The 24,206-nt window shown below is 40.4% G+C and overlaps 1 protein-coding gene and 1 long non-coding RNA gene across 4 annotated transcripts in view; one reads left to right on the forward strand and one right to left on the reverse strand.

The window, feature by feature from the left end:
• The window catches only part of SOCS6 (suppressor of cytokine signaling 6), a 28,682-nt gene extending 19,421 nt beyond the window's left edge, over positions 1-9,261 (reverse strand). The window contains exons 1-2 of one of the 3 annotated variants that reach the window (XM_089516953.1): positions 9,087-9,188; positions 2,845-2,993 (exon numbers count right to left, since the gene is read on the reverse strand). The gene's annotated coding sequence lies outside the window, so the exon portion shown is untranslated. Of the gene's footprint in view, positions 1-2,844; positions 2,994-9,086; positions 9,189-9,241 lie in introns of those variants that run through there. The other 2 variants (XM_089516955.1, XM_089516952.1) reach the window with 2 other exon arrangements.
• Positions 9,262-11,781: 2,520 nt separating this feature from the next.
• LOC149317160 (uncharacterized) lies at positions 11,782-23,468 on the forward strand. Its single transcript, XR_016280592.1, has 3 exons — positions 11,782-13,135; positions 22,285-22,452; positions 23,219-23,468. It is a non-coding gene; the product is annotated as an uncharacterized LOC149317160 (long non-coding RNA).
• Positions 23,469-24,206: the final 738 nt, after the last annotated feature.

Genomic DNA, 24,206 nt, shown 5'->3' on the forward strand with positions numbered 1-24,206 from the left:
ATGATATTCATGCTGGGGGAGGAAGAGAGGAACATGCAAATTATAAGGTAAAACATTATATATAACACCAATATGTTATGTATGTTAATATGAAGATGTGTCTATCTAGTGAATAAGCCTAAGGCTCATGGAGAAGGGTTTCTGAAGAGGCTGGTCCTTCCAGCCAATTTTAATTCATTGTCACTTGAAGTCCATTACCTCTGAGAGAGTGAAGGAGAGTAAATTTCACATTTTGATGCAAAATAGCCAGCAACATGGCTACAATTAGATCACTGCAGAAAAATCCCTTCCTGGATCCTCTGGACCTTAATCAAATCCTCCTTTTTTGAGCAAGGTGATCAAGAAGGCAATTGCCTTCCAACTCCAGGCAGCCTTGGATGACACATGCTTCCTTGATTCATTTCAAACAGGGTTCACAGCAGGATGTGGAGCTGAGACTGCTATGGTCGTCTCAGTGGATGGTCTACATCTTAACATCAATAAAGGGAGTGTATTCCCATGGTGCTCTTGGATCTCTCAGCAGCATTCGGTACCATCAACCATGGTATCCTTTATGGTATGCTTGGTGGGGTTGGGAATCAGATGTATTGCAGTGGTTCTGGTCCTACCTCTCAGGCAGGTTCCAGATGGTGGTGCTTGCAGATAACTGCTCCTCAAAAAAGGAGCTGTTGTAGGGCATACAACTACAGTACGTGCCATTCTATCCCCTGTGCTATTTAACATCTATATGAAATCACTATGAGATCATCTGGAGGCATGGGGCGGGATGCTACCAGTATGCTGACACCCAAATATACTTCTCCATATCTTCAAAAAAAACTTTAGGTAAGGACAGTGTGCTTAGAAGAGTTTGATGTAAAAAAAAAAGTGAAACTGAATCCACACAAGACAGAGGTGCTTACTACCAAGTATCCTAATCTAGGGATGGACCTATGTCAACCAGTTCTGGATAGGGTCACACTCCCCCTGAAAGACTGTGTTCACAGTCTGGGAGTGTTCCTGGATCCACCTCTCCAAAATTCAGCTCAGATAGATGTGACGGCCAGGAGTGCCTGTCATCAGCTTTGGCTGATACACCAACTGCATCCCTTCCTAGAACCAGACCTAAAGATGGTAGTGAGGATGCCAGTTACCTCAAAGCCGGACTTCTCAGTGCGCTATACATTGAGCTGCCATTGTGTTAACTCTGGAAACTCCAACTGGTTCAGAATATGGCAGCCATGCTGATTATGAGTACACTCGGGAGGGATCACACCGATCTTAAAATCACTGCCAATTAGTTTCTGGGTAAAGTACAAAGTGTTGGTTACTAACTTTAAAGCCCTACAGAGTTTTGGTCCAGGTTACCTACAAGATCACCCTGTACATGCAGGTCCTCTAGGAAATGTTTGCTCCAACCGGTTAGGACTAGACTGGCAACAGTTTCCCAAAGGACCTTTTTGTCTGCTGCTCCCAGTCTGTAGAATGACCTGCCAGAAGAGATAGCTGAAAACGCTGACTGCATTTAAAACAGCATTAAAGATGTAGCTCTTTCAGTAGGCCTACTCAGTCAATTTCAAATCATGACTTTTAATAATAATAATAATAATTTGTTTTATTTATATACCGCTATCCCAAAGATCATAGCAGTGAACAGCAAGTACAGTGGTACCCCGGGATACGAATGCGCCGCCTTACGCAATTTCCGGGTTACGAAAAAAATCCAGTTAATTAATTGTTTCCGGGTTACGAAGGTTATTCCGGGTTACGAAAAAATTTTTGATGCTTTTCGGCGCGATTTCACACGAAATCGCGGCTTTCGCTATTAAAACCTATGGGCTTTTCGGCTAGCGAAAGTTTTCCGGGTTACGAAAGCGGCGGCGGAACGAATTAATTTCGTAACCCGGGGTACCACTGTAAGCTAATTAGCAAGTAAGCTAATTTTCCCCCAACAGTCTGGGTACTCATTTTAGCGACCTCGGAAGGATGCAAGCCTGAGTTGAGCTTGGGCCCTTTTGCTGGTCTTGAACTCGCAACCTTGTGGTTTTGAGTGAATGGCTACAGTACAGGCATTTCACCACTGCACCACCAGGGCTCCTGTTAATTTTAATTTAATTTAAACTTTTAATTTGTATGGGCTAAACAATGTGCTCTTAGGAGTGTACTATAACTGTTTGTATAGTACAGTGGTCCCTTCCCTGATGTGGGAGACCCATTCCGGACCCCCCCAGCTTTCACACCAGCATACGACGCAAGTGTACTGTATTGGATTTTAATTGTTGGTTTTATGTGTTTTTAATTGTGTTCTGTATTTTAGCATGCTGTACTCCACCTCCAGCCTGGAGGAGAGGTGGGAAATAATTTATACATTTCATATTATCTTTAGTTTTTGGTAAACTACACCTAACTTTCTCCTACCAACATTGCCTGCTTTAAGCTTTTTAAAATGTATCTTTTATCTACAGTGGTACCCCGGGATACGAATGCGCCGCCTTACGAAATTTCCGGGTTACGAAAAAAATCCAGTTAATTAATTGTTTCCGGGTTACGAAGGTTATTCCGGGTTACGAAAAAATTTTTGGTGCTTTTCGGCGCGATTTCACACGAAATCGCGGCTTTCGCTATTAAAGCCTATGGGCTTTTCGGCTAGCGAAAGTTTTCCGGGTTACGAAAGCGGCGGCGGAACGAATTAATTTCGTAACCCGGGGTACCACTGTACTCTATCTTTTCCCTCAGTGTCTAGGCTAGATCTTCAAGCTGAACACTTCTACCCCACATTTTATGTATATGGACATTAATTAGCTTTGGCTAATTGACAGTGTTTTGGTTTATAAATAAATGTGTATTTCATAAAGGAAGGGTTACCTCCAGCTTCTTTTAAATCTGTAATCCAGCATCCCCCAAAGTGGTATCCACTAGATACCATCAGCCCCAGCCTGCAGGATCAATGATCAGGGATGATGGCAGCTGTACTCCAAAGCTTCTGGGGCGTACCAGGTTTAGTAATGTCCTCCCTAGAGCAACAGGAATAAACATTATTCTGGAGTTCAAATTTTCTGTTATCCTTCTTGATTGATGAGTCAGAACTAAAAAGTTACTCTTGTATATTTTTTCCACAAAGCTGAGGCACACAGCCAGTGCACACATTCATGTTGATTACATGGTAGCTGCATCATAGTGGTGACTACTTAACCATCACAGAACAAGAACTAAAGGCACTACTTTCACATCACTGCAAACACTGTTCATTGGGGTTAGTTCATACATTTAGTTACAAATGATCAACAATTTAATCTATTTAACAATTTAAACAACAGGTCTGAGAGTCTTTTTGGCTTAAGAGCGGGGTATAAATACGCCAAATAAAAAAATAATAAATAATAAATTTAGCAACCAACAATGAGAAATCAAGCTTTGTACGTTAATTTTCTTTTCCCAAGGTAGAGTACAAGATGGTTTGACAGAGATCTCCTTTGTAATTCATTAACCCTCTTCCCCTCAAAAGTAGAATTAGCTCTGTCAAAAGCTCTTTTGCTGTTTCCAAGAGAAAGAGGTTATGGGACTCTTTGTCCATAGAATATACCTAAAGAAAAAAATGATAGTTGAACCTAATGCTTCCGGACTAGCCTATCTATACTTGCCCAATTTAAAATTATCCCTGCCAATAAATGTAGTTACTGACAAGAACTTGGCAGTCTTAGAATATCAGCCATTTTTAAGCCCGTTAAATGCTTTTGCTTGAATGTTCATCTTGCAACTTGAAAGAAATAAAATATGCCCAACATCATAAAGTTTACCGGCTAGATCAGAGGCAAACATTTCATGAATGACATAGCTGCCTTATTTAAACATGGTTAATGAATATTCCACTTCAAAAACTCAATGAGACTTCTTTTGATAGCTCCATTATATTCTGTCAAAAAGAGGTGCGTGTAACTTGTCATCTGAACTCACTTACATGACATCAGCCACATTTCCCTTTAAGGTATCTTATTGCTTGTTGCTACTGTAAATGTAGTGCATTAAGTACTTCAAACTGGAGCACTTGGTGAACAAATTGAATGTCTTCCAATTCTCCTTATGCCTATTTCCAGATAAATAATTTTCCTGAACTTGTATCAGAAACCATACAATGATTATTTCATATAAGTGTTTCAGATGTTTCTAATGATATTATTACTATTTTTCTATTTGTTCTTTATATTGTCATTAAGCAGACAACATTAACTGTTAATCACTCTATTTGAGCATTTTCCAGCACACCCCTCTCCACAGATACTCAGATGTCAGTCCCATTATGTTCAATAAAACTTATTCTCAGGTAAGTGAGAACAGAGCCCTACTGTCAATAACATACTGACATATTACAGCCAAAGCTGAAACTATATGTGCATATACAATAGAAGCCTCATTGGATTCTGAAAGATTTTCTTCTAAGCAAAGATACATAAAATCAAACCCAAATTTTAAATACTAGACACTGAATCTTGTGTTTTGTATAAGAAGAGAGGGAGCTCTTTCATGTCCCAAGCCCCTAATTTACCAATATACAAACTGATATTAAACTTTTTCAGGATTTAATCAAAACATAATTCAACATAAACATTAAATCAAATGCATTTTAATTAATTCAATATACAGAAGCATCAGATGTAGCTTTCTGGAAAAAGAGGTAATAAATTATTATTCCTTGGTACTTTTAATTTTTTTTAGAAAAGTTATTGTTTTCCAATGTTGGTTGCTTTTATAACAAATGTAAGTTTGCAATTGAAAGGCGTCAACAAGTACGCTACGTTAATCAGTTTTAGAGAAGAAGTTATAAAAGCTGGCTGTATAAAGATCAACAAGCAATTCATATGGAAGACTAGATCATGATGCAACTACAACAAAGATTACTACTTTTTTACCGTGTGCAAAAAGCGCAAGGATTGAATTGTGCATGGAGGAGGTGAGATAAAGCACTTGTATAGATAAGGATGTAGATTATAAGATAGTTCAGCAGAAGTGTACAGAGATGCACCAATCTTTTGTCAATGGGAAAATGTCATTTCCTCCCATTTTACTAATTAATTCCTTTTTGAACTTCCATATACTTGTACCACATTGTTGTTGTTGTTGTTGTTTGCCTTCAAGTAGTTTCTGACACAGGCAAGACAACCCATCTTGCAACGAAGTACCCTACTCATCTACTGTTCACGGCATGGGATATCACTATACTAGCATTCATCTGATTATTGCCCAGAATAGAACTATCAAGAATACAATGTTGATTTTTATTTACTTATTGCAAATATATATATAAATATTAATAAATAAAGATCTTAGAATCCCCTATACACTATTTCTCTAATAAGGGGAATCAAAGCTTGGAATAACCAGTGTCCAAATCAGGAGATCAGTATCCAGAATATTACAGAATGTCAGTATCCCTAATCCAAACTCCTCTAAGGCCACAGTAAAAGCACAGGATCTTGAACAGAATTCCTTCACCCTAATGATAAATTGGGCCATTGCAATGAGGAAAGAGAGGGGTGATGTAGGATAAAACTATCCTATTTAATATCAGTGGCTCATTACCCAAGTTAATTAGAATGGGTGGTAAAATTACTTTACACAGAATAACTTCTAGCAGAAAATGAATTTGTATGTTTTGGAAAACATTTATTAATATTTTTCACAGAATACAAATACATTTTCTACTAGAAGTTATTATTTTACTGAAATTCTGCATTATTTATTGTTCTACTGAATACAATAATAACAATGTGGAATACACTGCCTCTGAATATGGTGGAGTCTCCTTCTTTAGAAGTTTTTAAGTAGAGGCTGGATGGCCATCTGTCCAGAGTGCTTTGACTGTGTATTCCTGCTTAGCAGGAGTTAGACTGGATGGCCTGGTGGTCTCTTCCAACTCTGATTCTATGAGTCTACAAAGAAAATATAATTTAGCAACTGTGCTACCAGCAAATTAACTCAAAGATTGTTAAATTAATTCCAATTGACATGTTTTACAATTTATGTGAATTCCAAAAAGAAAAAATAATAGTTATCACGTCATTTTTATAGGACAAATCAGAGTATGGAGTTTAATCATAACTAATAATTAGCACTCAGCGCTCCTGAGTTCAAAGTTTTAGGAGCAAAACAGACCGGCCAACAAAGCTGGCTTTCAGCCGGCTTGGGGACATGGCATGCAGATGACGCATGCCCCCAAGATGCCTGGAAGCCAACACTGTGCCGCCCACCCACCCAGGTTGCTCTGGCGGCATGGGATTTACATGCAACATGCAGCAGGAACACCGTAAAGCCGCGACATGGAGGGAAAAGCTGGCTTTTTGCCAGCTCGAAAAGGAGTAGCAATTTGCATGCAGTTGCCACAGCCTCAGCTCTCTCTGCTTCGCCACTTTAGTTTTGTGCCCTCAACCTCTGCTAGACCTACCTTGTGTATAGTATGTAGAGATCTTGTAGCAGTATGTAGAGATCTTTGTATCCCTTAATGCATCTGAGGAAAGAGACTTTAGTCAACTTCTTTCTTTCAGTTAGTCTCAAAGGTACTACAAGATCTCGCTATATACTGATCCTACAAACTATCACGGCTATATCTTTCAATTCCACCTGTTTGTGTACAATGCCTTTAAATCTGAAACAAGGGGGACCAAAAGTAGCAGTGTGGCAAAAGAAGAAATTTAAGAGTGAAAGGAAAGATGCACTCAGTATTATATTTTTAACCACTATTTTATGATGAAGAAGCTAGTGGAGCTTTGAAAGCTTGTGGCATGTATTTTGTGCATTATAGTTGGCTCAATAAAAATATCACTGTTTTTGAGGTTTTTCTAATGTTATTGTATTTTATTATGTTATCATAGGTTGCCTCATTTTGATCAATAATTTCTGCCCTGTCAGGAATTTGCCAATTTATGTATCTTGATACATAATATGGTTAATTCATAGTAAGTTAATTCTGAAAACAAAAAGAAAACCAACCAGTGTAAAATACTGATATCCTACACAAACAGGGGTTTGCAACTGACAGATCTAGTCCTACATAAGGGAGGTTTAGAGCTGATAGATTTGTTCTTATTCTACTTCACTTACACAGGGGAGGTTGACAACTGATAGATCTCTTATTTTTCCATTGCACTTACGCATGGCAGGTGTACAACTGATCAAGCTCTTCTTTGTCTGTAATTTTAATGGATAGAATTGTTTAATCCTTTTTTAACGGGGGCGGAAATTGTATGTATTGCTGTATTTTTAAAGGTTGTACACAGCTTTGATTATGGTAACAAAAGGCGGGATATAAATAAAAGTTTTATTTATTTTATGTATTTATTATTTATTCCTACTTTACTACACTTACACAAGACAGGTTTGCAACTGATATTTCTGTTCTTATTCCACTATACTTACACAGGGTGGGTTTACAACTAATAGACTTGTCCTTATTCTACTTGACTTACACGCGGAAAGTTTACAGCTGACAGATCTGTTCTTACTTTATTACACCAGCAAAAGAGAGGTTTACAACTGATAGACCTGTTCTCATTCCACACAAAGCAGCTTTACAACTGATAGATCTGTTCTTACTCTACTACACTTACACAAGCCAGGTTTGCAACTGATAGATCCATTCTTACTCTATTAAACCTGCAAAAAGAGAGGTTTACAACTGATAGATCTGTTCTTACTCTACTACACTTACACAAGTCAGGTTTACAACTTATAGATCTGTTCTTACTCTATTACACCTGCAAAAAGAGAGGTTTACAACTGATAGATCTGTTCTTACTCTACTACACTTACACAAGTCAGGTTTACAACTTATAGATCTGTTCTTACTCTATTACACCTGCAAAAAGAGAGGTTTACAACTGATAGATCTCTTTTCATTCTACACAAAGTAGCTTTACAACTGATAGATCTGTTCTTACTCTACTACACTTACACAAGCCAGGTTTGCAACTGATAGATCTGTTCTTACTGTATTACACCTGCAAAAAGAGAGGTTTACAGCTGATAGACCTGTTCTCATTCCACACAAGGCAGCTTTACACCTGATAAGAGCTGTTCTTACTCTGCAACACCTTGGGAGCCACCAGCTACTCAACTAACTAAGCAGTCAGAAAACACTTTTCAAGATGGAGGTGGATGTCAGAATGATGTGCTCTATTGTTAATGAGTGTTTACATCAGGAATATCACAGGGTCCAGTTCGGTTGTTAGAGGAGGAGGCCTAACTAAAGGGAAAATCAACTGTCCAGCCTTCATTCCTTACTCCACTTTGCGAACAGGAAAAAAGGGGGGTTTGATCTGGGTTTACTACAGCCTAGGAAAGAGAGACTCTTTCACCACCACCCCCCCCCCCCAGCTCCTGCTTCCCAGCATTTTACTTCCTCCTCCTCCTCCTCCTCCTCCTCCTCCTGGAAAGGCTACACAGAGCAGCTAGAAACAACACCCCCATTTCAGCCTTGCCCATAATAAATATATATGGGGGGGGGGGGGCAGATTTGGGATGTCTGTTCCAAAGCAAACAAGTTTAGGGGCCAGGCACGTCCTCCTTTTCCAGGACGTGTCCTCCATTTCCATCCCTTCTCCCCAGGAAAAGGGAGGGAGAAAATTCCAAAAAGGTCCTCCATTTTGAGCAGGGCTAAGAAAGCATGGCTTCATTACATATCTATGAGTAGATGTGTCTTTCCTCTGGGGGTCCTCCATTTTGTGGTGCCCCGTCCTCCTTTGCAGTGAAAGAGGACCCCGATCCCCTAAAAGAAGAAACTAAAGAAAGGAGGGAAAGAGCTAACATTCATGGACTCTGAAACCAATCCTCCTCCACCCACAAATTATTAAGAGAAAGGGCACTATTTTGGGGCAGGAAGCAATAAAGAGAGGGACCCAGGCACGATATCCCCTTAGAACCGTCTCCCTCCAAAGGCCTTGCAAAGAAACAGGAACAAAAGCGAGGGGGAGAGAGAGAGCCGGGCTTGAGGCAGGGCAGGGCGGACGGGGCCGCTACGCGAGGCCGGGGCTTTTTTGAGGCCTAGCTCCCCGAAGCCCACTGAGGAGGCCTGGGATTCCCCTCCTTCCCCCCAAAGCCTGACTTCGCCCACTCACCGGGACTTCTCTTGCTTGCTCCCGATGCTGTGGCTGCTGCTGAGGCAGGCGGCGGAGTCCAGGCCGGCCGGGCTAAAGAGCCGGCTCCGCCTCCTCCGCCAGGCTCCCTTCTCTCTCCTCCTCCTTCACCCGCCAGGCCCCCTCTCTCGCCTCACCTCCCCGCCATGGGGCTTCCTCCTCGGCAAGATTGTTGGTGGTTCAGAGTTAGAGGCTGGCCCTCCTCCTTGCCTTTCTCTCTCAGGAGGCTGCAGCCCAACCAAGGAGGGTTTCCATGCATGCCCCAGATCATGGGATTTGAACCCTGGCCTCCAGAGTCATAGTCCAGCAGCACTCAAAGGACTACACCACATTGGCTCTTTTATAGGTGTGTTATGTTTTGTTGGACTGGCGTGTTTGTTGGTAGTTTTTGTATGGTGTGTGTGTGTCTCTCTCTCAATATATAAAACAACATATATAACAACAGCAACAATATATATATACACACACACTCATCATTCTGTATTTGCGGCTTTGGCATTTGCAGATTTGATTATTCACTGATTTGGTTCATATGTCCTCTCTAGGGATATCTAGGTCCTCCGCTGCAACTCTGTGGTCAACTTTAACTAAAGGTTGCACTGAAAGGCCTAGCGATTCCTAGAGAGAATAGACTTCTGGGCCTTTGTAGCTCCTCCAGTGCAGTTCTATGGTCGGTGTCTGTGGGACGTTGGCCACAGAGTTACACTGGAGGACCTAGAGGTTCCCAGAGAGTGTCCTCTCAGGTAAAAATCATGGTGTTTTTGTTATTTGCGGTTTTTTCATATTCACGTGGGTCTTGTGCCCCTAACCCTAGTGTGTGTGTGTGTGTGTGTATACATATACACACATATATGTTGCTGCTATTATATACCTTCAAGTACTTTCTGACTTATGGAGGTCATAGGTCTCCATGCCCCAGCTGGGATTCGAACCCTGGTCTGCAGAATCATAGTCCAGCACTCAAATGACTACAACACATTGGCTCTTTTATATATGTATTATGTTAGATTGTTGTGTCTGTAGTTTTTGTATGGTGTGTGTCTATATATATATATATATATATATATATATATGAAACAACATATGTAACAACAGCAAATATATATATATGTGTGTGTATGCACATACATATATGTATATATATGTTGCAGGGATGTAGCCAGGATTTTAGGAAGGGGGGTCCAGACTAAGTGCCACCATTATATTGGGGCTTGGGTGCGGCGGCACAGCAGCACGCACCATTCATTTTTCTAATGGAAGGGGGGGTCCGGACCCCAAGAACCCCCCTTGGCTACGTCCCTGTATGTTGTTGCTGTTGTTATGTACCTTCAAGTAGTTTCTGACTTATGGAGACCATAGGTTTCCATGGTCCAGCTGGGATTTGAATCCTGGTCTCCAGAGTCATAGTCCAATGCTCAAGCCACTGCACCACATTGACTCTTTTATTTATGCATTATGTTAGATTGTTGTGTTTGTTTATAGTTTTTATATGGTATGTGTATCTATATACTCAACTATAAATCGACCTCATATATAAGTCGAGGGCAGATTTGGGGGCCAAAATTATGGATTTTGATATAAATCATGAATGCCCCCTTTTTTCTTACCCACACATACATAACACTGGGCCCCTCCCAGCCCTTCACCCCTTTTTCCTTTCTTTGTAGTACTTGGATACTTAGTCACTTCAGTAAGAGGAGTCTCCTTTGTTTTCAAAACAGTCTTTGTCCCCTTAATTCTGAACTGGGCAAAAAGATGTAAGTCACTCATGTGTCTTTTTCTCTCTTTCCTTTTCCAGGACCTGGCCTCCATTTTCAGCCGCCCTTCCAGGAGGAATTCTAAAATACCCTCCATTCTGAGCATGACTAAGAAGCATGGATTTGCATATATAGGAGTGTTTTTAGCTCGTATTTGGCCATGCCCTCTATTTTTCTTGAATGTCCTGGATTTTGCGGTGCCTTGTCCTCCTTTGTGGTTTGGACATCTGGTCACCCTGAGCGAGGGGTGTTCTCCTTCCTTCCCAGAATAGAGATGCCAGAGCATCCTGTTTGTTTTGGACAGGGTTCGGTGCCCCTTCACTAACTCAGGAGCAAATCCCAGTGAAAATGGGAGATCTTGGGTGTTAGGACGTCCTGAAGGAGGTCCGAGACCCTCACTTGTAGCCAAATGTACAGACTTTTTTCCTCCCTGTGGAGTGCAGAAATTCAACACAAAAAGGAAACGGACACACCATCAGGGAAAGGGCTGGGCTACAATCTTTGTTATACACACAGTCACTCCCACAGCCATCTTGACCAATAGTCTGGGATTCTGGAAGCTGGAATCCAAAATAGCTGGAAGGCCAGAGTTTGGGAATCATTGCCAGGATCACTTTTAATTGACATATATATAGAGAAATACTCACAAACACACACACACGTGTGTGTGTGTGTGTGTATCGCTGTGTGGCTTCAAGTAGTTTCCAACTTATGGCGAATTCATCACAGGGTTTTCTTGGGAAGTTTCTTCAGAGGGAATTTGCCATTGCCATCCTCTGAGGCTGAGAGAGTGTAACTTGTCCGCGGTCACTCAGTGGGTTTTATGTGGTTAGCCAGGATCCAGTGCTCTACACTACACCATGCTAGCCAGTGTTTGTGTGTGTGTGTGTATATATATATGTGTGTGTGTGTGTGTGTGTGTGTGTGTGTGTGTGTGTGTATATATATATATATATTGTATCTGCATATACATATATGCACTATACACACACAAACACACATACACATACATATAAGTTGAGTCTCCCCTACTGGAAATGCATGAGACCAGAGTTATTTTGGGTTTCAGAATTTTTTTAGATTTACCTATACGTTCATAATGTGATAATTTGGACATGGGACCCAAGTTTAAATACAAAATTCATGTATATTTCATATATACCTTATACACATAGCCTGATGGTAATTTTATTTTTTGTTGTTAATTGCCTTCAAGTTGACCTCAACCCATGGCAACCTAATGTATGAGAGACCTACAAGTTCACACTGTCCTCAACCTCCCTGCTCTGCCCAGCCCCTGCAGATTCATTGCTATGGCTTCTCTGATTAAGTCTATGCATCTGGTGTGTGGACTTTCTCTTTTCTTATTGCCCTCCACTCCACCAAGCATTATAATCTTTTCTAGTGAGTATTTTCTTCCCCTAATATGGCCAAAATGTGACAACCTCAGCATACTCATTTTAGCTTCAAGGAAGATTTTGGGCCTGATCTGCTCAGAAGCCATACTACATTTTTTAATAATTTTGTGCATCAAACAATGTGTACAATGAACCATCAGAAAAACAAAGGTGCCACTATCTCAGCCACCTATGCAAAAACATATTGGGATTCCAGATTAAGAGAGACTCAACCTGCACATACATACATGTATTAGAGATAGATAGATAGATAGATAGATAGATAGATAGATAGATGTGTGTGAGAGAGAGTATGACAGCGGTGGAAAATTTGTTGCCTTCCATATGTCAGACTGCAACTCCTAGCAATTTTAGTCAGTATAGCTAAAACTGAGGAATTCTGGGAACTGTAGTACAACAACATGGAAAGCCACACATTTCCCACCTCTGATTTAAGAAGAACTTCAAAATTGGTCTTTACGTGTTGTCTGGAATCTCATAAACTTGCAATGGTCTGCATGTGTAAATTAGAGATTTACACTGTGCTAACAAAATCGGTTTCAGCCCCTTTTCTTCTTCACTCTAAACCATGGATGGAAATTGTGGCTTTCCATATGTCAGTCTGTAGCAGCCCCAAGCAGGATAGCCAATGCTAGGGAGTGCTGGGAGTTGCAGTTTTACACTGCACTTTGGCCAACTTGTAGTTCTTCAGATATCAAATGAGGACCACTCATGCAGAATGCCACACAGAATTTTTCCAAGGCAGGGATCTAAGATATTGACATCCTTTTTTGTTGTCTTCTATTACAGCAAACGTGATGCTGCCTCAGTGCTGGAAGTCAAGCTTTGTATGCTCTCCATGGCAAAGAAGAAACAGGTAGCAGATGATATAAAAGCTTTCTCCATCAGACTTTGGAGAGTTGGTGGATGGTGCTATGAACAATCCTAAACTAGATGGGCAAATAGTCTGTCCAGGCCAGTCAGGCTGGGATTTGCAGTTTAGGAAGGGGCATTTTGATTTCTCAGCCAGAGTGCTCTATTGCTTCACCAAACTACAAACCCCAAGTTATCTTAGGATGGAACCATGGCAGTTCAAGTGGATTAATATCACTATAACTTTGTAGTGTAGATGGATCTGTTTCCTGAAAATCCCCCCCCCCCAGCCAAACTGTTCTGCTTCTGTGTTCATCCTTTGCAACGGCCATTCAATCTGAAGCAATCAATGTTTAAAGCTCCTTACTGCATGTATTCCTTTCCCCTACCTGTCTGACCAGTCCTGAGTTATTTGCACATGTAGGTGAATCCAGAGAAGGTAGGAGAGAAAGCTATTTTACTTACAGTAGGGGATGACATTTTTTAATGTTTCATTATCTCCTAGAAAGTTAAAAAACTATTATTATCAGGGAGAAAGCTCCTTCCTGGTAGTGTTTGTACTGACATTTTACCTGCAAGTATTTTTAAATTAACATTCATGAATGTGATTATTCATCATTTCTGGTTGAGATCTTGAAGAGCCACTGTCAGTTTTAGCCTGATACTTTTTTATTATGTCAGAGCAATATTTCATTAGTTGTTGGGTTTTCTGGAGAAATGCAACAAGGACAAGAAGGAGAAGTGAATAAGGAGAGACCTGATAGCTGTTTTCAAATATTAATTTGTAATCCCTCTTGACCCCTAGTTTTGTGGAAACCAAAACCATGATATAAATTAAGGTGGTGGTGGTGATTATGATGATGATGATAGTAGGATTTAATTAAGATGATGATGTATGCATAGGCATAAGTCACACTTCATATCTTCATCCATGAACCCCCCAGTTCTATGTAATTAGCTGCACAGAAGCAGAATTGAATGAGAGCTTTGGAGAATATGAAGTAAGATGGTAAGCAGTTAAAACCAAACATTTATGGGTAACTCTTGAAAGAACTGGCTATATCTTCTGGAAAAAAATAATATTATAGGAGACATGACAGCTGTCTGCACATATCCAAGTGTAGAATGGGGTGGATACAGCATGACTGTATGGATGCTGATCGAGAGCAAGCCTAAACACTCCTGAGTCTTGTCTGTGCTGTTTAGGATTGTTGAAAGTTGCAGTCCAATGTTGGACAAGTTGTCCACCCCTAACAGAGAAGGTGGAGCAGGCCAGTGGGCAGGACTGAACCCAAAGGGATGGAAATCCCAAGGAAGCAAATTTGACTAAACAAATTTTGGTCAATCTTTATGTTAAACTTCTTAATATAAAGAGCTGTCAGACAGTAGTAAAGACTATCTTGAAAGGGACTTGACTTCTGTAAAGCATTTAAGTAGAAGCATGACAGCCTCGTCTGAAGATGTTGTACAGTCTGCCCACCATATGTACAGATTCTTTATCCATGGATCCAGATATCCACAGCTTGAAAATATACAAAAAATATATAGATTCCAAAAAACAAACCTTGATTTTGCCGTTTTATATAAAGGTCACCATTTTACTACCCACTGTATTCAATAGGACTTGAACATCCATGAATTTTGGTATCCATGGGGGGCTCCTAGAACCAAACCCTAGCAGGTATCAAGGGCCCCTGTAGTTGTATTTCTTACACTGAACAGGGAATTTGACTATATGACTCCTCAGATTCTTTCCAGCTCCTAAATACTGTGAACAGATCTTGTTTTGCTTCAGTTAAAAACAGTAGCACCTAATGGGCATGCCACTGAGTATTTGTTATTGTATATAATAATAATAATAATAATAATAATAATAATAATATATTTATATTTTCCCGCCTCTCCCAGATGGATTGAGGCGGGATTACAATCCACAAAAACACATACATCAGTAATAAAATACATATAAAAATACATCAATAAAAATAGATTTAATCTTAGAAGCTAACTCATTGTCAAGTGGTAATGCAATAGATTCATAGAATGGTCTGAAGGTGTCTCTTACATAAGGTCAGGTGGGCCCTCTTAAACGCCTCCAAGGAGGTAATAAGACGGATCTCTTCCAGAAGACCATTCCACAATTTCAGAGCAGCTGCTGTGAAGGCTCTCTGGGCAGTCGATATGAGCCTAGTTGATTAATGTTCTAACACATTCTTCCCAGTTATTGTGAGAGTGCGGGGCAGATTATGTAGGAAGAGGCGTTCCCACAAGTAACTCGGGCCCAAGCCATGTAGGGCTTTAAAGGTAATAACCAACACCTTGTATTGTGCCTGGAAACTAATTGGCAGCCAGTGAAGAGATTTTAGGACAGGTGTTATATGGTCAAACCTGGACAAACGGGTGACCAATCTGGCTTCCACATTTTGAACCAGTTGAAGTTTCCGAACTTGATACAAGGGTAGCCCCATGTAGAGCGCATTACAGAAATCAAGACAAGAGATTACCAGTGCATGTACCACTGCTTCTAGGTCCTTTTGTTCCAGGTAGAGGCGCAGTTGGTGTATCAACCGAAATTGGTACCAAGCACTCCTGGCCGTCACATCCACTTGAGATGACAGTTATAGCGACGAGTCCAGGAGTACTCCCAAACTGCGAACTTTGTCCTTTAGGGGAAGTGTGACTCCATCCAGGACTGGTTGGCAAATTCCATCCCTGGACTTGAGGTACCTATTGCAAGTACCTCCGTTTCCTCTGGATTCAGCTTGAGTTTGTTTTTCCTCATCCAGTCCATTACCGACTCAAGGCAGGCATCCAGAGGAGAGATGCCATCCTTAGTCACTGCTGCAGTCGGAGACATAGAGAAATAAATTTGGGTGTCACCAGTGTACTGATAACACCGCTCCCCATGTCTCCAGATGATCTCGCCCAACGGCTTAATGTAAATGTTAAACAGCATGGGGGACAGGATGGCACCCTGAGGGACACCAGATGTCAGCTCTCTTTTAGAAGAGCAGCTGTCTCCCAGTATCACCATCTGGAATCTGCCTGAGAGGTAGGAATGGAGCCATTGGAGTGCAGTGCCTCCAATAACTAACTCCCACAGGCGTTCCAGAAGTATACCATGGTCTATGGTATCGAAGGCCGCTGAGATGTCCAAGAGCACCAACAGGGTCACACTTTCCCTGTCAATGCCCAGACGGAGATCATCGACTAAGGCAACCAAGGTAGTCTCAACTCCATATCCCACCCTAAAGCCAGTTTAAAATGGGTCCAGATAATCAGCTTCCTCCAAGACAACTTGGAGTTGGAAAGAGACTGCCCTCTCAATCACCTTGCCCAAGAATGGTAAAAGGGAGACCGGTCTGTAATTATTTCTTACCAGGGGATCTAGGGAGGGTTTTTTCAAAAGCGGTTTGACCATCGCTTGTTTTAGTTGGTCTGGAAATTTACCTTCCCTAAAGGATGCATTAATTATAGATTCTAGTAGTGCCTTCACTGCATCACCTCCCTGGAAGGATTTAACCAGGAAGGATTATTCTGCTTGATAGCAAAAGAAACAGGTTGAAGCATTAGATGCAGAAACTAGCTTCAGCAACTTCAGGCAAAAATCCAGTGGTAGGTATGCTGGAAGCACTATGGCAAGGTATAACGTTTTGAATGGTGTTAAAATATTTAAGATTCCCTATTTTTTCTTATTTTTTTGTCATAAAAAGTTTTTTTAAAAAAATCATTGTACATTTGATTTGACTTTGGTATAAAAATAAAATCAAATGTATAATGATTTTTTTAAAAAAGTTTAATGACGAATATCAAAAGGCTCCTTAAGCAGCTTGTGTAAGATCAATAGACACAATCACAAAGAATCATTACAGTGTAAAAGGTGATTCATAAGTAACATGTCTGAATCTAGTCTTGTACTGTATAAGATTCAGAGACATTAGTTATGAATCACCTTTCACATTGTAATGATTCTTTGTGATAGTGTCTATTGATCTTGCATAAGCTGCTTAGGGAGCCTTTTTTAACTAAAGAGTGGGGTACAGATGTTTGAAATAAAGTTATCTCAACACATGCTTACATATAACAAAAATAAGATATAGAAGGTTATAAAAACACTTTTTTGAGGTAGAATAAGTTTGTGGCAAAAAGGTGTGTATATGAAACCTCTTCTTGGGAAGTTTGCTACAAATTAAGTTGTCAACAAGTGCCTCTTAAACTTTTTAAAATCTCTGTTCATATCCTCCTGAGGAATATGCCTTAGGAGTGGGCTGCTTGCCAGTCATGCAAGCTTTCCTCAGAATAACAACAAAGTCAAAGACAATTGGTTAACCTTTTTGTTATACTGAGAATATATGCAACATTCTGCAAACCACAGTCGTGTGATACTTTCAGTGTTTCAAAAGCAACATTAATGTTGATTATTATTGGCTTTAATTTCACACAATAAAACATTAGATCTGCTGGATTTGGCCTTGTTAGCAATGCATATTGATTGTAATTAGCTGTAAATGTTTTTTTCTCCACTTATGCTGAGAATGGATTAGAAATTGCATTTCTGGTACTCTGCAATTATAACATTTTTATATTCTCTGGCTCATTTTTTAATAATTAGCTGCTATGTTCTGCTCATCCGATATAATGACAGAATATGGGAAAGTGTCATTAAAAGTTCTCTAATTAGTCCTTCTTTAGAGAACTAATTTTATTAGAATGCTTGCATGGTTTTCCTGACACTTTGAAACATAAGCATTTTAAAACAATATTGAAACAAACCACTTCTCTGAATATGTCATACTCCAGCTTTGTATTTGCATACTATGTTTACATTTCTTGGCAAAGGGCTAGCATCACAGCAGCGTACTTTTTTGACAATCGTCTGGTGATCCAAAGACAGATAAAACCTAATGGGTGTCCCACCTCTAGCTTTAAAGGGCTGATTTGAGAAACAGAGTAGGAGAGAGATCTGGCTACAGCAGCTCATTGCTATATAAGTCCTTGATTCTTCATTCTGTTGCTGTTTGGTTATTCCTCCCCCACAGTATAATAGTGCTGGCTCTTGCCTTGATCCTCCCCATCCCAGACACCTCTGCCCTGTTCTTGCACATCAACATAAATATTTTTACAGGATTACAGAGTGTAGCTTGCTTAGTTACAATCAGGTGTACAGAAATATCCTCAAATTTTAGAAGCTGAAAAGATCTGTGTTGCATGGAGGTGATATAACCCCAATACTGTCAGATAGTACACGCTGATAGTCTGTTTCTGATTTCAGGACGGACCATTAATGGCATGCTGAAGTTAATGAAAAAGCAATGCATTTTACTGACTTCAGTGGATAAGGATTTTACAAAAAGACACTAGATGATTTATTTCAAGTCACAAGGGAAATCTTCACTGAAGATGGGAATTTAACTTGTGTCTTTTAAGTCCCAGACACAGACTAAACACAACTTACATTTTTCAATCTAAAACTGTTTCATCTGATATTTCAGATCTCTGATTTCTATCACACTGCACTGATCAAGTAGTAATTTTTGTCAGTGTTGCATCAAATGTTCTACATGAAGCTCTGGATACTGTGAAATGCCTTTCATATTCATCTTTTTAATGCTTTTTGGGGCACTGATGTTGTACCTTGGAAAACATAAGGAATAAAGCATAAAGTAATGCGTCAAGCTGTGAGATGTATAATGCTGCTATTTAACTACCAAAGAAATGCACAAAAGGTAAAATTTAATATGAAGGTTCTTTCAAATGACTGAGTATTCAATTGTGCTCTATCCTCTTTCCCAGCAGAGCACTGTCAGCAATTGGTAATACCCACTCCTTCACATACAGCCTCGTTTTTGGATAGTTAATCCCAAGGTATTGGTGCTATAACCTTAAACATAGATTTGAAATTTCATCAAGAATACAGGGGAAAGTATGTTCTTTCATTAAAGACATGTGCATATCCTAACCAAAATAGGTATAAATAGCAACTGTAGATCCACAATGGTTTGTCTGAATGCCTTTAATATCTCACATTTTAGTTTTAAAAATCGAGGTAGTGAGTGTATGATAGCATGAGAAAGGAGTATCTATAAAACTTGTAAATAATTACTGCTGCTACTATTTCTTGTTGTAATGGACATATTTTTTCTATTTTGAAATAACCAATACACATGCGCCTACCTTCTGTACCTTTATAATATAAGGACTGATTATTGCAAGGGGTTGTAGATCTGACTTTGTTAGAATGTTGCAGCTTGTAGCCTTATGATGTGAGTACATTCAACTCCAGTGCCTTTTGCTCACTGTTAGTGTGTTTCTGGGCACTATTCAAGGCCTGAGTTTAATTTATGTGTCATGGAGCCTTTATACCATACGGAATGGCTCCTCCCTCCCTGATCTCCTGGTTCACCTTCCTGCAAATCCCATCTTGGGGACAATATTCCAAGTAAGAAAAGGAAGTAGAATGCATGTGACCCATTCAGCATTTATGTATTTACTTGAGCTAGTATAATGTAGTGGTGCAAATATTGGACTAGGAATCTAGGAGAGCAAGGTTCAGGTCCCCATTCAGCCATGGAAGCCATTGAGTGACCTTGGGCATGTCATAAACTTTCAGCCTAAAAGGAAGGCAACAGCAAGCTGCCTCTGAATAAATCTTGCCAAGAAAACCCTATAATAGAATTGCATAGATCAGAGTCAACTTAAAGGCACATAACAACAACATTGGCAAATAATGTAGTGAACAAGTAAGCACAGCATGGCCCTTCAGACATTGCTGTGCTTTATCTCCCATTTTCTTCAGTACCAACTAGCCTTCCTAGAGCTGATAGTCTGGGATATCTGAGGTAGGGTTGCCATGTCCCGGGGGGCGGGACATTCCCGCTTTTGGACCGTTCTGCACGGTCCCGGTCCGTTTTTGGGTCTGTCCCGGCGCACCCTCCCCCCTCAGGTTTTGTTAGGGCACCGCTGCTGCGGCGCCTTTAGCCGCTCTTACTTGCGGCCGCTCTTCCTTGCCACCGCCACCGGCACCAATGTGGCTGTTCCATCCCTGCGGCCCTTCTTGCGGCCACCGCCGCGGCATTCGCCGCAAGCCCGTGAGCCCAAAGACTTCTGCGTGCGCGCGTGCAGGGCTTGGTGGGAGCCTGGAGCTCCTCTGGTTGGCTGGCTGGCTGGCTGGCTGGGCTGGCCAATAGGGGAACAGCCCGCCCCCTGCTTCAGGAGCCTGTGACTCCTGGCAGGGGGCGGGGCTGTTCCAGCTCTCTGCCCCCACTGGCCGGCCATCTTAAAGAGGAGGAGCTCTCCTCTGTTTACTCCCTGCGGGCCGGCGGTCAGAGGGCAGCGGCAAGCAACCAGGGGCAGGGGACGTCAAGCAGAGGCAAGCGGCAAGGAAGCAGGGGCATGGGGGGGCAAGCGGAGGCAAGCGGCGAGGAAGCAGGGGCATGGGGGGGCAAGCGGAGGCAAGCGGCGAGGAAGCGAGGGCATGGGGGGGCAAGCGGGGCAGTCAGTTTGCAAATGCCCAAATGTGCTTTGTGTGTGTTTTGGAATAGGGGAGGGGGGGTTGGCCAGAAAAGGAAGAACATTTCTGTTATCTGTCTAGGAATAATGCCAAAATGTCCTCCATTTTGATCATGCCTAAGAAACATGCATTTATAGTAACATTTTAAAAAAATCAGCAATTTTTTCGCGTGTCCTCCATTTTTTAAAAGTGTGTCCTACATTTTAAAATGTTGTCCTAATGGCAACCCTAATCTGGGAGCATATAGTCTGTAAACCTACATATACACTTCCAAATAGTTTCAGAAATCACCATGGAAAATACTGCTTAAGATGGGGTGGGATACCATGTCATCCCATTTTCATTATTTTCAATGAAACAGGCCTATCAAGGAGCATCTTCTGTTTAGACGAAACCTTGTCTCATGCCATACAGCATCCATTTTTAAACTTTTATTGCCGATCTACAAATATTCCTTAACTAGCGAGATGCAGAGAAGCATCCCCACATCTGGGACCTTTCTGAAGGAGGCAGAGAGAGAAACAGCCAGATGAACTTTCAGTCACCTCTGGAAAAAAGCCTGCTTTCCTCCAAGTGTCTTTATGGCAAAGCACACAACTTCAAGCTTTGTGGCATACAACCTGAGCTTCTGAGTTCATGAGATATATCTCAGAAATGTTCTTTGTAAACAACCCATTTTCAGAATGCCAAATTAGGAAGAATTTATTCAAAGGAATGAGAGAGATAAGCAGAGTACAATAAAAGATATAATTAATGTTTCACTAGCTTGACACTGAGCAGCATAATCTCTCAATTTACATGCCTAGTTCATATATCTCCACAATGTTCAGATGAAGCCAAACATATTATGTTTCATTCTCTATTTTTATATGGTACTAGAAGATTGGTGAGTGACAGCTTGGAAGAATCTAATGAAAAAGTGAAAATTAGTGGCAACATCACATATCTGTATTTGAGTTCTTAGGACAGGCAGTAGAGAAGTTTATGTTAAACATAAAGTATTTAAAATTGTTTTAACTGGTTTTAAAAGTATTTGTTTTAAAATATAAATGATTTAATTTTTTGAAGTTGTTGATATTGTTTAAACTGTTCTACACTGCTGTGAGATCCTCAGGTAGCAATATTTTTAATCAATCAATCAGACAGTTAATTATTGTCATGGCAGGACAATGAGCTAGCAGTCACAGGCTGCATCTACACTGCAGAATTAATGCACCTTAACACCACTTTAGATGTCATGGCTCAATGCTATAGCATTCTGGGATGTGTAGTTTTGTGAGATATTTAGTCTCCTCTGTCTGAGAGCTCTGCTGCCACAACAAACTACTAATCACAGGATTCCATAGGATGGAGCCATGACAGTTAAAGCAGTATCAAAATGCATTAATTCTGCAGTATGGCAGCAGACACACAGACACATATGCCTACTCTTCCCACAGCTGGATAGGTTGTACTGTAGCTCATAAACCTCATGCTTGTCAATTCAAAGGAAGCCAAGAAATAGTTAGGACTCACCTATGAAACTGTTCCTTGTAGTTTAGCTATGAAAAAATTGATTCTTTGATTTGAAGATGTTTGTATAAAAATCTTTAAAATGTAAAATGAGCAGCTGCTTGTGACAAAGCCTTGTTGCTGTCTTCTAGCATTACCCAAGTCAGAGCTACCTGTGAAAATGGAGACGGGATAGTCAGAGGCACACAAGCACTTGGGTGATGAATACTGCTGGGCCAAGAACTTCAAGTGCTGGAGGAAGAGGAAACTGTTTTCCCAAGTGCCTGCCTCTCCCAGCTCTACATACAACAATGGCTTAGGTCAAGTGATTTTTCACCATATTGCTATTATGTTCTGTGTAGCAACCTTGGGAGGAGGACTTTACGTCCATTTATTATAAATGGGGTTGTGTTTAGTGTTTTCTTATAAAGATGTAGGATAGCATCCTACTCTACTTTGATCACTGCTTCTGTTGAGAAGTAAGAGCAGTGAAAGCTTTTTGACAGGGGGTGCAAACTGATAGGGGCATCTTTAAAAAAACCCTAAAAATGGCACTAGGAGTAAAAGAAAAAGCCAATCTAGTCCAACATTCTGTTCATACAGTGGTCACCTGATACCTATGGTAATCCCACCAGCAGGACATAAGTGCAACTGCCCCCTCTTTCTCAGAGCTAACCAGACCACCTGCCATTGATAGCCCTAACCTCCATGACATAGGCTATTGTTTGATAGGGTTTGGCATGCTGGGAAGGGGAGCACATCCCTTTTGTACCAATTTGAATTTGGGCATGGAAAATGTATGGCAGTCAGTAGCACTTGAAGCTGGTTTATTTTGAATAGCTGTGGCACTGTGGACCAGGAAAAGCTGAGGTGATTAATCCTCCTTTAAAGTGATCCAAGTTGGCAGCTGTCATTATATTTTGTAGCAGAGAGTTCCAAAATTTAACTATGTGGATGATTTTAGTACTACTGTAAAAGAGAAGGGGGAAAAATCCTTCTCATACATAATTTTTGAACAGCTTCCTTTTACTCACCTTTGTTTATAGACTAAATTGTTTTAAATGTTGTGATTTCTCCTCCTATTAGAACCTGAATGTCTCCAGGTGATTTTTGAAGGGATACAGCCTATAAGAGCCCATGAACCAACCCTTAATCTCCACCTTTCATTATGACTGAGCAGTGGCTAAGCAACCAGTGTGCAACATTTATTCCTGATTATGCCAGATGTCATTGCATTATTGATCCCCTGCCTGCATTATGCAGCTGTTGCCTTTTCTGTGGTATTTATATTGTTCAGTACATCAGACAGGCCATCATGTGTAAACCTTGAATTCAATTGGTCTGGAATCAAATAAAATATGAGTATCATACTAATGCAGAAGGTAGATATTTATTTTGATATAAATGCTCCATTTGCTCACAACAATTCACTGTTGTTGCATTTCTTACAGATACTCCCATTAGCAGATAGACAAAATACTTGAATGAATGTTGTTGTTATGTTTAATTTAAGAATGTAGCTGAAGCATTGTATTCAACAGTTTTCATTTATCAAACAATCAAAATTAGGTCCATTCATATCATTTTAGATCACATTTAATTCACGGGACAGACTGGGATATGACACTAATTTATACTTCAGTCTTAATTAGTGATTTCTAAGGAGGTGTGCTTGTATATACTTTTGGCAATGGTTGTCTGCTCATCTGCTTGTGTTATTGGAATTGAGCACGATCAGATAATTTTTTTCTCCCAGTGTAATATTTCCACAGATATCTCACCTTAATTTAAAGTGTTTTCCTGACTCAAAGATTATTAAGTTTTAAAAAATACTATCAACAAGGCCATGGTTTCAAAAGAAAATATCTTTCCCCTACAATTTACATCTGAGGAGATATTGATGTATAGTTTTAAATGATTTATAGAGGCCTGCTGAACTCTGAGAACCCTCAGTCAAGATGACCTTTATATGTCTTTTATGGTCAAATAATTCTATATGGTTCACATATTATTCTTATTTTTAAGATTCCGATTCCATGTTTATTTTCTAAACACTAATTTTCTTGCTAAGCTA

Source organism: Sceloporus occidentalis, unplaced genomic scaffold (assembly GCF_023333645.1).
Source record: "Sceloporus occidentalis isolate IW3139 unplaced genomic scaffold, rSceOcc1.0.p SCAF_3, whole genome shotgun sequence".
Taxonomy (NCBI): Eukaryota; Metazoa; Chordata; class Lepidosauria; order Squamata; family Phrynosomatidae; genus Sceloporus; species Sceloporus occidentalis.